Source organism: Protopterus annectens, chromosome 2.part1 (genome assembly GCF_019279795.1).
Source record: "Protopterus annectens isolate FY-2018-M chromosome 2.part1, PAN1.0, whole genome shotgun sequence".
In the NCBI taxonomy this organism is placed as follows: domain Eukaryota; kingdom Metazoa; phylum Chordata; order Ceratodontiformes; family Protopteridae; genus Protopterus; species Protopterus annectens.
The window spans coordinates 71,155,329-71,169,922 of NC_056729.1; the positions used below are offsets into that span (position 1 = coordinate 71,155,329).

The 14,594-nt window shown below is 39.2% G+C and overlaps 1 protein-coding gene across 1 annotated transcript in view; it reads left to right on the forward strand.

Moving 5' to 3' along the window:
* The window catches only part of LOC122794820 (protein mono-ADP-ribosyltransferase PARP14-like), a 634,563-nt gene that overhangs the window by 545,814 nt on the left and 74,155 nt on the right, over nt 1–14,594 (forward strand). The window lies entirely within an intron of this gene.

Sequence of the window (14,594 nt, forward strand, 5' to 3'; positions counted from 1 at the left end):
TTCTCCTCTGCTTATTGAGGCTGTGCCTAAAAAAAGTGTTTAGGAAGTTCAGAATGTCCTCTGACATGCTGAGTCTTCAAACCTCTTTTTCTGGGGACCGTGCCGTCTGTGCCCCAGGCTACTGTTTCTAATAAAAAAAAAAATCTTCAAATCCAGTCCCTCAAGATAAATTAGGAAAGTGGTTAGAATCTCAGGGAACGAAGCAGTCCAGCACAATAGCTTTTAAAATATTTAACTATCAGTGTTTAATGTAGAAGTTTGTGTTGAGATGCATGTGCCATTTAGAAGAGTTTGCTGCATCATTGCCTGTTGAGCAAAAAGTCTGTATCAACGATATTGTTTCCAATATTTCTCTGGTGTAAAAACATGCTTTAAAGAGCCCCTTGGAGTGGGCTGATAGAATTTCTTGAAATGCAGCTTTGTCTGTGGTGTGGAGGAGGTATGCTTGTTTGCACAACCAGAGCTTCATTGATGAAATTATGAAGGTTCCTATTGAGTTTGATTGTATGTTTGTTATGGCAGTTGATCAGATCCTTCAACACTGGAATGGCAGAGATAAATTGGTGCAAATGGATGTTCAAAATGTTTTGTATTCCCAAGTACTCCTCTTAAGTAGGATAATTTTTGGCACCCTCTTAAATAAAAACTCCAGTTTGACAAGAACCAAGGCAATAAAAGAAAATGACAGAATGAATGTTCTGCCATGCCTAACAATAGGGGTCCCTTTCCTAAAAAGGATACCCCCTCCCAATTAATAACTATGCCAACATGAGTTGCCCCACCAGATGCTGTGTCTCTAAAATTGTCTTTTAACAAGGAGGCATGGCCATCAGTGGATTTGACAAATGTTTTCTCACAGGGGTTACTGATGGCAGTGGAAAGATCACCCTCCTCATTTGAGGGGGGTCCCCCTCATCCACCAGACAAGTCAGTGTTATTCCCTCCTGTTCTCCAGCTAGACTCAGGGGTCATAGAACTGGTCCCCCCTTCAAAGAGAATGAGGGATTTTATTCTTCAACTTTCCTGCTTCCCAAAACGATCTTTCATGGAGAATAGAGTTGGACCTTTCCTTTTTGAACACCTTCATCCAAGTTCCCAAGTTGAAGATGCTCACCCTATAGACAATGTTTCCTCTTCTGGTGCAGCATTGTTTCATGGTGACCCACCTCCCAGGAAGCCTCTTCTTCCTCCCTGGGATCTTAATTTTGTTTTGGAGAAACTCACTCTGGCCCCTTTTGAGCCTGTGGCTTTAGCTTCCTTGCAACACTGTTCTTGGAAGACTGTTTTATTCTTAGCCCTTACCTCAGCTAGAGAGGTGTCTGAGCTTCAAGACGTTATTGCTTGTCCTCCTTTTTTTGTTTTTTCATAAGGACAGGGTGTCTTTGCCTACTAATCCTTCTTTTATGCCCAAAGTGATGAATGAGTTGTCACTTAATCAGTCTGTTCATTTGCGCATTTTTTTCCCTTCTCCACTATCTGCTAGTGAAAAGGTACTGCACACATTGGACATGCATAGAGAACTCAGATTTTATTTGGATAAGACTAAAGCTATCAGGAAATCTGATCAGCTTTTTGTTTTCATCCCAAGTTTTTAGGATTGGATGTTTCTAATCAGACAATTTCTTCTTGGATTTCTAAAGCTATTTCTTTTTATTGTGTTTTACATGTTAAGACTCTTCCCTTTTCTATTAAGTCTCATTCTACTAGGGCTGTGGCTTCTTCTGGCACTGTTTTCAAGGGTTTGAACACTAACTCCATTCGTGAGGCAGCTACCTGGACTTCTGTGCATACTTTTACCAAACACTACAAGTTGGATGGAATATCCAGAGCTAGAGCTGGTTTTGCTAGAACCATTCTTTCATGGTTTTCTAGAGAGGCCTACTGGTCCTTCCCCCTCCCAAGTTTCTTCCTAAGCTTTGGCACCCTCCCTCATGTTAAGAATATTGCAACAGTAAATTGAAGGACATCTGTCTTTATGGTAAGATTTTACACAACTATACTATCCTCATTGCTCATACCTTCCAGGGGTATGTGAGGTTTGTTGTCTATGGGTTTTACTTTCAGATTTTTGCATTTCACTTTGGGTTATCCACTGCTCTTTGAGTGTTTACAAAATACCTTGCCCTGGTAGTGGCCCGTTGTTGGACTATGGGAATTTACATTTTCCTCATTCAGATGCCTTGCTGATTTCTGCAGAGTCTGTGTCTAGGTGATTGGAATCATTAGAGAAGGTTTTGGCATTACTGTCTCTTCTAGGGTTCAAGGTGAACTTCCTGAATTCCCACCTGACCCCCTCAAAGTGACTCATTCTTGTAGGGTGTCTAATGGACTCCAGTAAAAGAATGGTGTTTTTGCTTGAAAACAAGATCCTGCCTTACCAAACAGTGTTTCTGGAATTCTTAAGAGGAATGTAGCCTTGGCGTGAGAATTCCTGAAAATTATTGGACTGATGGCATCCATGATCCTTATGGTACCACTAGCTTGTCTTCACATGAGAAAAATCCAGTGGAATGTTCAAAATTGTTGGACCCAGCATCCTCATTCCCTCAAAACTCAGTTACCATTGCTTTCTTTCATCAGATAAGAATTACAGTGCTGGCGAGAAAAGTTGTGTCAATTCAGGAAGTATGTTCTCCCCTCCAGTACCTATGCAGTCTTTCCAGCTAGATTCATCTGACTTTTCATGGAATCTGTGTCAATGGGAAAGCAAGTGCCAGCTGCTTGGGGGGCCTAAGGACATATGGAAGTACATAAATATCAAGGAGATGTTGGTAGTGACTCATGCCTTGAAGGTTTTTCATCACTTATGGACTCCGGGTCCTCTCCAGGTGATTCTGGACAACACCACAATGATGTGATATCTCAAGAAACAAGGGCGTATGAGGTCTTACCCTCTATGCCAGCAGCAGTGATGTTTTGGGAGCTGGCTTTTCAGTATTCTCTGATTCTTTAGGCTTCATACATCTTGTCAGAGCAGAAGATTGTTGCAGACACACTAAACAGATCCCTGGCAGACTTGCATGAGTGGGAACTCAAGGCAGTGTTGTTTCAGATTTAGTCCAGATTTGGGGAACACCTCAAATAGATCTGTTCGCCTCCTTTCAAAACAGACAACTAGAAAATTCTGTTCCTGACATCTTTGCAGCTATGCTTGGAGAACAGACGTATTCTTGTTTCCTTACATGAGAATGTTCCTTTATGCATTTACACCTTTTCCACTGATGTAGAAGGTGCTTCTCAGAGTTCAGAGAGAAATGCAAAAGATCGTTGTGGTGACACCCTATTGACCCATGCAGTCTTGGTTCTCCCTTTTCATGGTACTGGCCAGGGGCAATTACCACAAACTTCCTCACACTCTGGATTTGCTCACACAGTCTCAGGAGTGACTGGTGCACCCCCGTTTTAGAGAAACTCCGATTGACAGCCTTGATGTTTTCACTCTGTTTAGGCACTTGTTCATGAGGGTGGGCAACAGGTATTACAGGAGACCAGAAAACCTGCTACAAAATCTTGAGTTTATAAATGGATGAGATTTTTTAAGTGGTGCTGAGATAGAAACAGAGGGTCCCATTGATATCCCTCTGGTCTTGAAATATTTGTGTAAGCTCCTTTAGGACGGCCTGTTGCATGCATCTCTTAAGGTGCATTTAGCAGCCACCTCTGCATGTCTGCCTATGGTTACCCTCTTTCTTCTTCTGTTTTGGTAAAACAGTTCCTGAAAGGAGTGTTGAGACCCCCTTGAAAGCAAATTCCTCCTTTGTGGGATATCAACTTATGTTGTGAGAAAATTGACATAACCACTTTTTCAGCCAGCAACTCACACCGAGCTTAAGTTCTTAACATGGAACACTGTTTTGCTTATTGGTCTGACATCAGCAAGGTGAGTTTTTGAGCTGCAAGCACTCATGGTGGAACACCCTTACCTTATTTTCCACAAGGATAGGGTTGTACTGAGTACTTAGTCTTCTTTCATGCTGAAAGTGGTTTCAGAGTTCACTCTTAGTCAGTCCATTAATCTCCCTGTGTTCTTTTCAGAACCTAAAGGAGAGAGGGTGCTTTGTACTTTGGATGTGCATCAGCAGCTCAGGTACTACCTTGACAGAACAAAGCCCTTTAGAAAGGCCAAAAGGCTTTTTATTTCCTTTTATGACACCTGTCCCTAAGCAAATGAATAGACTGATTCCACTGGTTGTCCTCTGGTATTGCTTTTTGCTACACCCACTATGGAAAGCAAATCCAGGCAAGGTGAAGGCACCTTCCAACAAGCCCCTTTTCCTTTTCTGCAGCTTATGAGAAAGTAGTGGACTCTAGAAGTATTCTATAGGCAGCAATGTTATCCTCCATCCATACCTTCACAAAGCACTACACACTTTGCGAGGACCATTCTCCAGGGGCTCCTGGACCCTTATCCTTATTTCTTCCAGTTTAGGTAAGCTTTGGGAATCTACTTGTATGCCATTAAAGCAGTGTGTTTATTGAAAATAGTACAGTTGCAAAAACTGCACTTACATGTAACAGTAGAAGTTTGCAGAACACATTGCCTTACTGGCAATACCCTCACACCACCACCCCTTATTTGGATGCACATAGTTTATATGACAGTTGCTGCTGTTTTTGTTTAGCAGGTTTTGTTATTGTTTATATGTTATTGTTTATAAGAGGAATGAAGGTCAGCAGGACTAAGACAGAATATATGTGTGTGAATGAGAGGGAGGATAGAGGAATGGTGAGGATGCAGGGAGTAGAGGTGGCAAAGGTGGATGAGTTTAAATACTTGGGATCAACAGTTCAGAGTTATGGTGAGTGTGGAAGAGAGGTGAAGAAGAGAGTACAGGCAGGATGGAGTGGGTGGAGAAGAGTGTCAGGAGTGATTTGTGATAGACAAGTACCAGTAAGAGTGAAAGGGAAGGTCTGCAAGAGGGTAGTGAGACCAGCTATGTTGTATGGATTGGAGACAATGGCATTGACAAAAAGGCAGGAGTCAGAGCTGGACGTGGCAGAGTTAAAGATGTTAGGATTTGCACTGGGTGTGACGAGGGTGAACAGGATTAGGAATAAGTATATTAGAGGGTCAGCCCAGGTTGGAAGGTTTGGAGACAAAGCCAGAGAGGCAAGATTACGCTGGTTTGGACATGTGCTGAGGAGGGCTGCAGAGTATATTGGGAAAAAGATGCTAAGGATGAAGCTGCCACGTAACAGGAAAAGAGGAAAACCTTAGATAAGGTTTATGGATGTGGTGAGAGAGGACATGCAGGTGGCTGGTGTGACAGAGCAAGATGCAGAAGACAGGAAGAAATGGAAACAGATTATCTGCTGTGGCGTCTCCTAACGGGAGCAGCCAAAAGAAGAAGAAGTTACTGTTTATATGTGAAGTTTTTAATTTAGAACAGTAGGTGTTTGCAAAGCTTGGGTTTCCACCTGCTCTTCCTTTTGAGCACAAGAAAAAACTAAAAGGCTTCTGTCTGTGGTTGCAAATGACTATCCAGATTCTGTCAGCTGACTAGTTCTTCCCACCCACAGACAAGCATGGGGGGGGGGGGGGTTTGAGGTTCTGAGCTTTGACAGACTGCCAGATATAGGGCAGCAGGATATTACTAACCATTTGCTGCTAAGACAGTGTGTTCTATAAACATGTAATGTTACAGATAAGTGGAACTTATGCAACAACTTTTTTGCCATTAACTGGATGACAGTAGTGGGCACTGTTTGTTTTCAGTGGGAAGTGAGGAGATGCCCGTAAGGAAAAAAATAGTTATTTTTATATTTTGTAATTAAACCATTCAACATCTTTGTAATACATAAGAGATGCAACAATATAAATTACAACAAACTAAAAAAGAATTCACATAAAGAAGATAAACATGCTGGAAATGAGAAATATCCCCATGAGAGTGAGTACAAAAATTGAATATGCACAGTATATGTAAGATGCAATAGTGGCAAGTATAATTTAGTATAACAGCATCTTAACCTAGGAAACATTTAATAAGGGGAAAAGAGAAGGAAAGAAGTACAAATAAGAACTCCATACGAGGGCTGACAGAGCAAGGGACTGAAGAAAATATTGCTGACATAAAAATGTAGTGACTCACTGATGCTGCATGATATTTCCTATTTGAACTCAAAAGGTAAGATTTGCATGCATATTGAATGTTAAGTTGACAGTAATGGTTCTTACATGAATGAAAGTATTTACTTACTAGCTTAATGGGATATACATGAAGCTCAGTTTCAATTTTTTGATGGATTTCTTTGTTTTAAAGAAAAAAGGTTAATTGATTAAAGCAGTCAAATCATGATATGCCATTTTAACTTGTTTAGAGATGAGTATATTGTTATCTAAAACATCCAGTTAAGTAACTGAAGGACTGTGCAGTGGTGAGTGGATCATTTTAGAGGAAACTGCTTGTTTAATAATTTGTTGGTATGTAGTTGTCCTTTTCTGTGAATAAATCATAAACAGGCAAAGCCATTACAATAGCTCCATTAAACAGTTTAGGCAGAAGTAGAGTTTCTGCTATATTTTTTTCTGTAAATTAGAGTCATATGGTTATTGATTCAGTAAATGACTCTGAGTTTCTTGCACATATATTTTATATTGCTATTTGTGTGGCTAGGATAGTTTAACTCATACCTGTAGGGTCATAAGTGATTACTAGACTAATGACACAAGAGCCTTTACAAACCTAGCCAATAATGCACAGGATATGACAGTATTGTATCGTAATTCTACATATATGGGATGGGGTAGTGTTAGGGTAGTAGGTCTTTGGGTTTTGGAGCCCTGAGTCATTTTACAGACTGCTTCTGTCCATAAGGGACATGGGGCAGTACCCAGGGAGTGAATTTATTGTAGACTGAGGGACAGGCTTTGTTTTATGAAGATGGAAAGTTTCTTCTGTAGAAGAAGTAGCCTTTGGGATACAAATAAGGTTCAAGTCCATGGAACGTGTAACCCTTGTCTAATTTTTCTTGTGAGTATCTAAAATTTTCATCAGGTCTAGATCAGAGAATGCCTTGTAGGTAAGGCAGAGTCACCTCTATATAAACAATATGAGATGGATTAAAGGGATAGGGTCTTTATTCAGTCTGCATAAGACATATGTGTTACGCTTTGTATTTTTTTTAGTGAGAAACCTCTGGGGCTGCTCCAGTTTGTGTAAGCGCCTGGTTAGATATCTTCAGAAGGGAGCATTGTACTCGATTATGGGCCTAATGAGGGCTAAATACAATGGTACTGTGACTTCCTTTGATCTTGATACCATGCCTTTACTTATAAGTTGAGCCACACAAAGATTTCCTCACTACTGTAGTGTTGTAATACCTAGCTATTTCCAAGTTGAAACTGTTTCAATTGTCTCTAAAGATCCACAAATTATGGGAATTGTTAAAGTGATTGACTTACTGAGTAGGCCGTGGAATATTACCAGTTTAGTCTTGTCTTCATCAAATATGGAGTTTATATTTTTGGACCCATTTATTTAGAATGTTAGAATTGGTTTGAAAGTCTGAGTCTGTGGTTTGCATATGTTGTTTAGGAGTAAAGTAAGGTAGAACATCTGCATATTGTATAATATTTGTTTATATTAGAGTAGTAGTGCATATTATTAGTAAACAAAAAATTACAAAGGACTTGTCTGGCTTTTTGAGGATCTTTGTAATGTATTTGTGGGAAAATGCATCTGCCACTGGATAGTGAGTCTGCAGTCCTTTAGATTCTTTATTTTTTTTACAAATCCTTTCAGTTGCATGGTTGTGGATTTTCTTTTGTAGTAGAGTAGTAACTTCCATGAGTCCCCTATCAAGCCTGATGTCACCCTGTAGAACATGCCTGTCTTTCTTGAGCCTTGTGGTTGGAGTGTACCAGAGTGCGACCTAAGGTGGTGAACTGACATCAGTCTCAAACGTCCTCTGAGGAGCTCTGTGGTCAGCAGTTAATCAAGCCAACGGTTAATGTTAGTATAAATACCACCTTGTGTCTCCAGCCACTAGCCTTGCCAGACTAACCCGATAAACAAAGGGTAAATAAATAAAATAGTGGTGGGCATTTGTGTCATGAGACATGGTTACTGTCATGTCCCCACCCTGGCTTTGGGGCAGTGATGGCTCCATGTCTGCACATAAATACTAACATGGCCCCTGCCAGTGGCGGATTTAGGCTTTGGTGCAGGGGCGTGCGCTTCCCCCTTTTGCTACCTTAACTTATAAGCAGAAAAGCATGCACCAAAATTAAAAAAAAAAAATCTCAGCAAATCTTTAAAGTTGAAAACAACATACTGCCAAATGTGGTACATTGACGGAATGTTTTCAGACTGCGGGGGACAGCCCAGCCAGTTCCTGGCAGTCCTACTGACTCGTCATGTGAGCTGCGTAGACCGTGAGTTCCTAGACTGCCAAATCTAAATGGAAGACTGTGCAGCTGGAGTAAATGCACTCAACCTGGATGTTCAGGCTTCCTGTGAAATAAGTCCTTGGTGAGTACTGATCGTCAGGCTATAGGAGTGTAATAACTGGGTTGTTAGGAGTTTACCAAGACCGCTGGTAAATGATATTGTCAGATCCAAATATAAAGGGGGGTAAAATCATAAACTGTATTTCACATAAAATGCCCGTTTCAAATACTCTTTTTGTAGAAACCTGAGATTTTGCAAGACAAAACATACCCACTACCAATGCAAAAGAAATAGTTTCACTTTTCTTGCCAAAATAAAATGTTACTCTTATAGCTTTGGAGTCACTTATCCTATTTCATATAACTTTTAGGTATGTCAAATAAAAATAACTACTTTGTACAACTATAAAGAAAACCTAAGAAAGTGAATATTTCACATTTTTTGTCCTAAAATCTCAAAAGACAGTTGACATTTTTAGTTTTTTTTGCAAGACATAACTGATCAGGGAGAGAGTGCACCTCGCACAGAGGGACAAGTAGTTCCTCCAACCGGAGCCGGGAAAAGACAGAAAACATTTTGGATGGGATGGCAATCCATTGCGGAGCCAATACGCTGTCCTAAATTCTAAAGTCAATTTAAAAAAAGTGCAAATTCACTTTGGTGTTGCTGTTAAAGCTGAATAATTCGTCATGAAGTAGTATGTGAATTTATTATATGTTCATCCTTCCCACTGTTGAAGTAGCCTTTAGGCTGTATGGTTTATGTCCCAGCTGGCCAGCTTCTGAAAGATCTGGGCCCCACCACCCACACTCCCACCACACTTCCACTCTGACCACTGATTGGTTAGCGCTAAGGAGGGAAAATCATGACTTTCTTGTGGCCTCGTTAAGAAGTTATCTCTCGGTTATCTCAGAGGCTCCACTAAAGCGGCCTTTCAGCTCCTTTCGGATAGGCAAGCCATCTTTGGAGGAACACTTCCACGCAGTGCAAATGGTAAAAGGGTTTGTGGATGGATGGATATAAGGTATTTTTACTTTACTTTATATATGTTGTGGTCCCTTTAAAAACACTGTTTCATCTCTGGGGACCGCTATTTTAGCTTCGGCTGATGTTGGATCTTATATAATGCAGAATTGTACTGCTTATCCCACCATTTTAATTATTAAAAAAAAAAAAAAAAAAAAACTTAAATGTGGGGCAGTGCAGTGTTTCTTTCAGACACGGACAGGGACAGGACGGACCTGGAGTGTTTGTCGTTGTTTAGTGATCTTCAGCAAATGAAGCCAAAATATAACAGGAAATTGGCAATACTAAAACCTTATGCTTTCAGTTGTTGAAGATCGCTAAACAACTGTCATTGTTATGTGTAATACAGATATCTTAGTGAATGAGTTGTTTCAAAACAAGATTGTTTTTTAATGCACACCATACCTCTCAACCTCTTCTAGCAGGAAATCTGGACAGTGCCTCAAGTAATTGGGGGGGGGGGGTTACAAAAGGCCCAGAAATAAGAACACTTTTTAAGTGCTGCTCTTACAGCCTTAGAAAGTTCATAGAATTACAGGTTTTGCATTAGCATTCATTTTCTTGGATATGAAGTTAGAAACTCAAATGTCTGCCATTATTTTCTCACTTTAGTCCTCAGTGATAAGCCAGTGATTTGCCAGAAAACCACAGATTTTAGGAGAAACATGCCAAAAATATGAGGCAAAAATTTGGACACTTGAGAGGTATGATGTACACATTCCCCTTTGCTATGTACACACTCCATTAGTAATGTATTTGAAATGCTTTTCTTGTTTCTTCTCGTAAATACTCAGTGTACCACATTATCATCCCATGTGGCAGATTTCCAGATAAATAAATGTATGGAAAACTGGTTAAGTCCAAGGGAAATGATTCAAAGTTTGAAATGGAAGCTTTGCAGCTTTTTAATAATTCATGAGTGTGTTCTTCTAGGAGCAAACTAGAACAATATGTACCAATACAACCTGTGAAGATGAGCAATAGGCCTGTGCACAGGATGTGTCCAGTTTGCTTGGCTATGCAATTGCAGCCAGAGGTCTTCTATTATTTGGAGTGGTAGCACATGTAATCAGTTTACAGTTATTATATTATGCACCCTTGACTTGGATGACTCTCCACTACTGACACTTACCTTTCATAGCCCACCCATCAGTTTATAGCTAATTTATTTATTCATTTATCATTTATCCACTTCTGGTAGGAAGAAAGTGCTCCCCCCATCAGTTATAATAGAATAAAATCAAAGTGGTGCTGTCTGAACATCTGCATGAATGAAGCAACAAAATACATAGGTTGAATTGTGTTAACCCATTTTTAATCTCCACAGCATGCTGCAACAAGAAAGTAAATGGCAGCCTTCTTAATAGCTGGGGGAGGGGGGCTACCAGCTATGTTTGACTTAGAGGGGAGCGATAAATTATTCTAGGAGGGGCTACCAGCTACATCCAATTTGAAGAGCAGTGATAAGTCATTCATTCATACTTTTCAGCTGTCCTAAATTTTGCAGAATGTTTTTGACTTTGCCTTTATTTTTGCCCTGGCTCTGATAAAATTTTTGATTTTCAGGTAAATTACAGAGGATTACATGAGTCAGTAATCACAGAATGCCAGACATTAGAGAATCATACATTCAATAGTTCAGAAAATGCAACTCTTTGCAGAATTGGTGTTCTTTTAACCTTTTAAGTAAATTACAGTGATATCTAAAAAAATCATGCTCTTAATTTTGGACGCCTGTTTCCTCCCCTATTATTGCCTTTGATCAGAATTCTTGAGCAAAGAAGTTGAGAGTTATTATTCACTGATTCAGCTGTATCCATATCTGTGATGTATTCTTCAGTAAGTGTAGAAATGCTAAAGTTGTAACAAGGGTTTTGTTACCTGCAGCAAAATGACTGCATTTAAGGGATGGTGATTACACTACTGCATTTTTTTTCTTAAGAGCATTTCAGTTTGCTTGGGTGATGCACTGCAACCAAGACCCTCATATATTTAGCAATCCCTGGCAGAGATATTGTAGGGGAGAAGTGTAATTTTAGGAACAGGTTTCAGTGTCTAATGAACTTTACTGTCACCATGACTTTTGGCAAACATGCTGTTACTATGTTTCTTTAATATTCATTTTAAAATGGTTATTGCTTTAAATACTATGTGGAGGAAATATGTTTTCCTTTAGACATGATTTTTTTACTGTAGTGCTATTCCACTGTGAATTTTCAGATTTTTTTTAACAGCTGTCAGAGTTTTATTTTCCCAGAAGTTCAAAGTTGGTGTCATTATCAACTAATCGCAAAATAAATAAGGCACATATTTTCATAAAATCACTGGCTTAAGGAATGGAAAATCAGATGTGTATGCTTACAGAAATGTTTGAGTGATCCTCAGTTTTTAATTATTTTCAGAATTTTCCACTGCTATTTTCAATCATTTGCTTTGCTAATCTGATGTGGATTTCAGGAACTTCAACAGCTTTTTAACACCATCTTGTGACATACGCAAATTTACATTTAATTAAACTGCATTAACAAGTTCACATTTACAACATTATACTAGAGGTTCTCCCGTTCGATTCTCGGCTGGAGTGCGGGGAGTGCCTTCTGTGTGGAGTCTGCATGTCCTCCCCGCGGTTGGGTGGGTGTTCTGAAGACATGCGTAAATGGGCGTGCCTTCGTTGAAGGTTGAACATCGAGCTGGAACCTCGGCGTTCATCAAAATCTACTGCCAATCATTAGCGGACTAGAGTTCCGCTGTGGCGACCCCTAAACGGGAAAAGCTGAAAGACAACAACAACATACTTCACATATATTGCTATGTATCATATACCCTAAACAACATTACATAAATTATTCAGTTCCTGCCTTTTCTTTTTTTAGACAAGAAACACCTTCATTAAACCACCACTTAATGATGTAGTCAATCATACATTTATATAATTGAAAAACCACACCAGCACAATCTTACTTGCAAGCATTTTACATCACAAACCATACTGACAAACTCCAAGTTGCAAATATTATACATCACTTATAATCTACTCAATCATTTTCAATCAAACATTACATCTCATTTAAGTCCTGCTTTTTTTAAACCTCATTCCTCCCTGTATGCATTGTTCCCATGATTCCCATTTTTTCCTATGTAATTTGCTACTACCCTTTTCTAAAGATCTCATTTCCAGTTTTCTCTCTGTTACTATATTCACTACTTCTAGTACAGCTGGTTTAGATTTTGATTTCTATTTTCTAGTAATTGTGTTTTTGGCAGCCACCATAATTGGACCCAGCAAGGCCTTACAAAGTTTAGGCAGTTTTGATTCTGTATCTTAGCTCAGGAAAATCATCTTCCCTCATCATACCAATCTGCCTACCCAGCATCTCAGACAGTATAGCCTGCAGAGAGTCATTAAAGTCTGCCAACTCATTGCAGTCCCAGAAAATATGTTCCCAGTTACCTCTTTCTTCCCCTTCACACCTCCAGCATTTGCTGTCTACTTGAGGAAAAATTCTCTGTAGTCTACTTGGAGTATAAAAATATTGATGTAAACATTTCCAAGCAAAAATCCTAAATCTTTTAGATTTTGTTGCATATTTGGGAGACATACATATATCCTCCCATTGTTTGTTTGTGAATTGCTTATCCAATCTCTCTTCCCAATCCTTTCTAACCTCTTCTGATTCTTATAGTTATCATGCAGTATTTTATATGTTCTATTAATTATTCTTTTTATTGGCAACTTCTGTTGCAGATTCTACTAAAAACTCTACCAGTGCTTGTCTTTTGTTTAGGACCCCATATTTCTTTCTCTTTGCCTATACTCTAACATTGAGCCTTGATATGGAAGGCGATCTCTAACCTGCAGTGCAAATTCTTGGCATCTTCCCATTCTATTACCTTTTTTTAGTTATTTGCTCCCAATACATTGGTTCCTTTGCCAATTTTCTCCAATAAATTCCAGCCACCCTCTTGCCTATTGTCTATATCCCTAGTTGCAGTCATCCCTATCGGCAGAATCTCCTTTCTCCATTCCAATCTTGGCTTAGTTCTTAGAATACTTTCCTCTACTTTATGAATATAATATTCTGTATGATTATTGTTATTCTCATTGAAGGTCTGCATCCAAAATACCAGTCTCTTTCTTTTTTGAGCTTCCCCCTGTTTCATCATCCACTTTGAATTATAGGTTTCTCCTTGTGCTATGTATAGCAGTCTTAACTGTGTAGCTCTGAAATACCCCTTCAAATCGGGTAATCCCAATCTACCTTGTTCTATTGGAAGAATCCTCTTATCCCACTTAATTCTTGCCATCTTCCCCTTCCAGATAAAATCTTTCATCTCTCTGTTAATTGCTATCCACAACTTCTCCTCTGGTTGATAAAAATATGCCTGGCCTGCATATAAGACTAAAGGGACTAAAAACATTTTAACTGCTTGCATCTTACTATCCATATCCATATAACAGAGCTTTGCGTTTCTCAGTTTTTGAATTATTTTTTATTCTCTTCCCACATATCCTTAGCTGCCACACCAGAATCTTTTTTTATCCATACTCCTAAATGCTTCATTTTATCATGTCCCCTTAAGTGTGGATATTGCTGAACCAATTTGAGAATGGGCACATAATTTACTGCTATTGCCTTTTAATTTTGTATCTTGAAAAGATTTGAAACCTTCTCAAAATGCTGCATAACACTATAATGTCTCTTTCTGGATTTGTTGGGTTTAAAATAATACCATCTGCAAATAGAGCCAGCTTTTCTTAACAACCATGCAAATTATATCCTTGAATTTCTGAGTCCCTTATTTTCTTTGTCAGTGGTTCTAAATATAATGCAAATAACAAAGGGGAAAGAGGACACCCCTGCCTTGTTCCTTTGCTCAAGCAGAAATTATCAGAGAGGACCCCACCCACTTTAATATTCACCTCCAATCCCTCATACATACTCTTAATCAAACTTATAATTTTATCAGGAAATGCAAATGTTCCATTGTCCTGCTCATAAAGTCCCAGCTTACTCTGTGAAATGCTTTCTTTGCAGAAAGACCCACCAACAATAGTATTTTCTTGCATTCTGCTTCCCACTGGATCATCAGTGTTCTGTTAATGTTGTCAGATGTTTGCCCCTCCCCCCCACAAAACTACATCAATCCATATCTATCAATTCTAGCATCATTTTT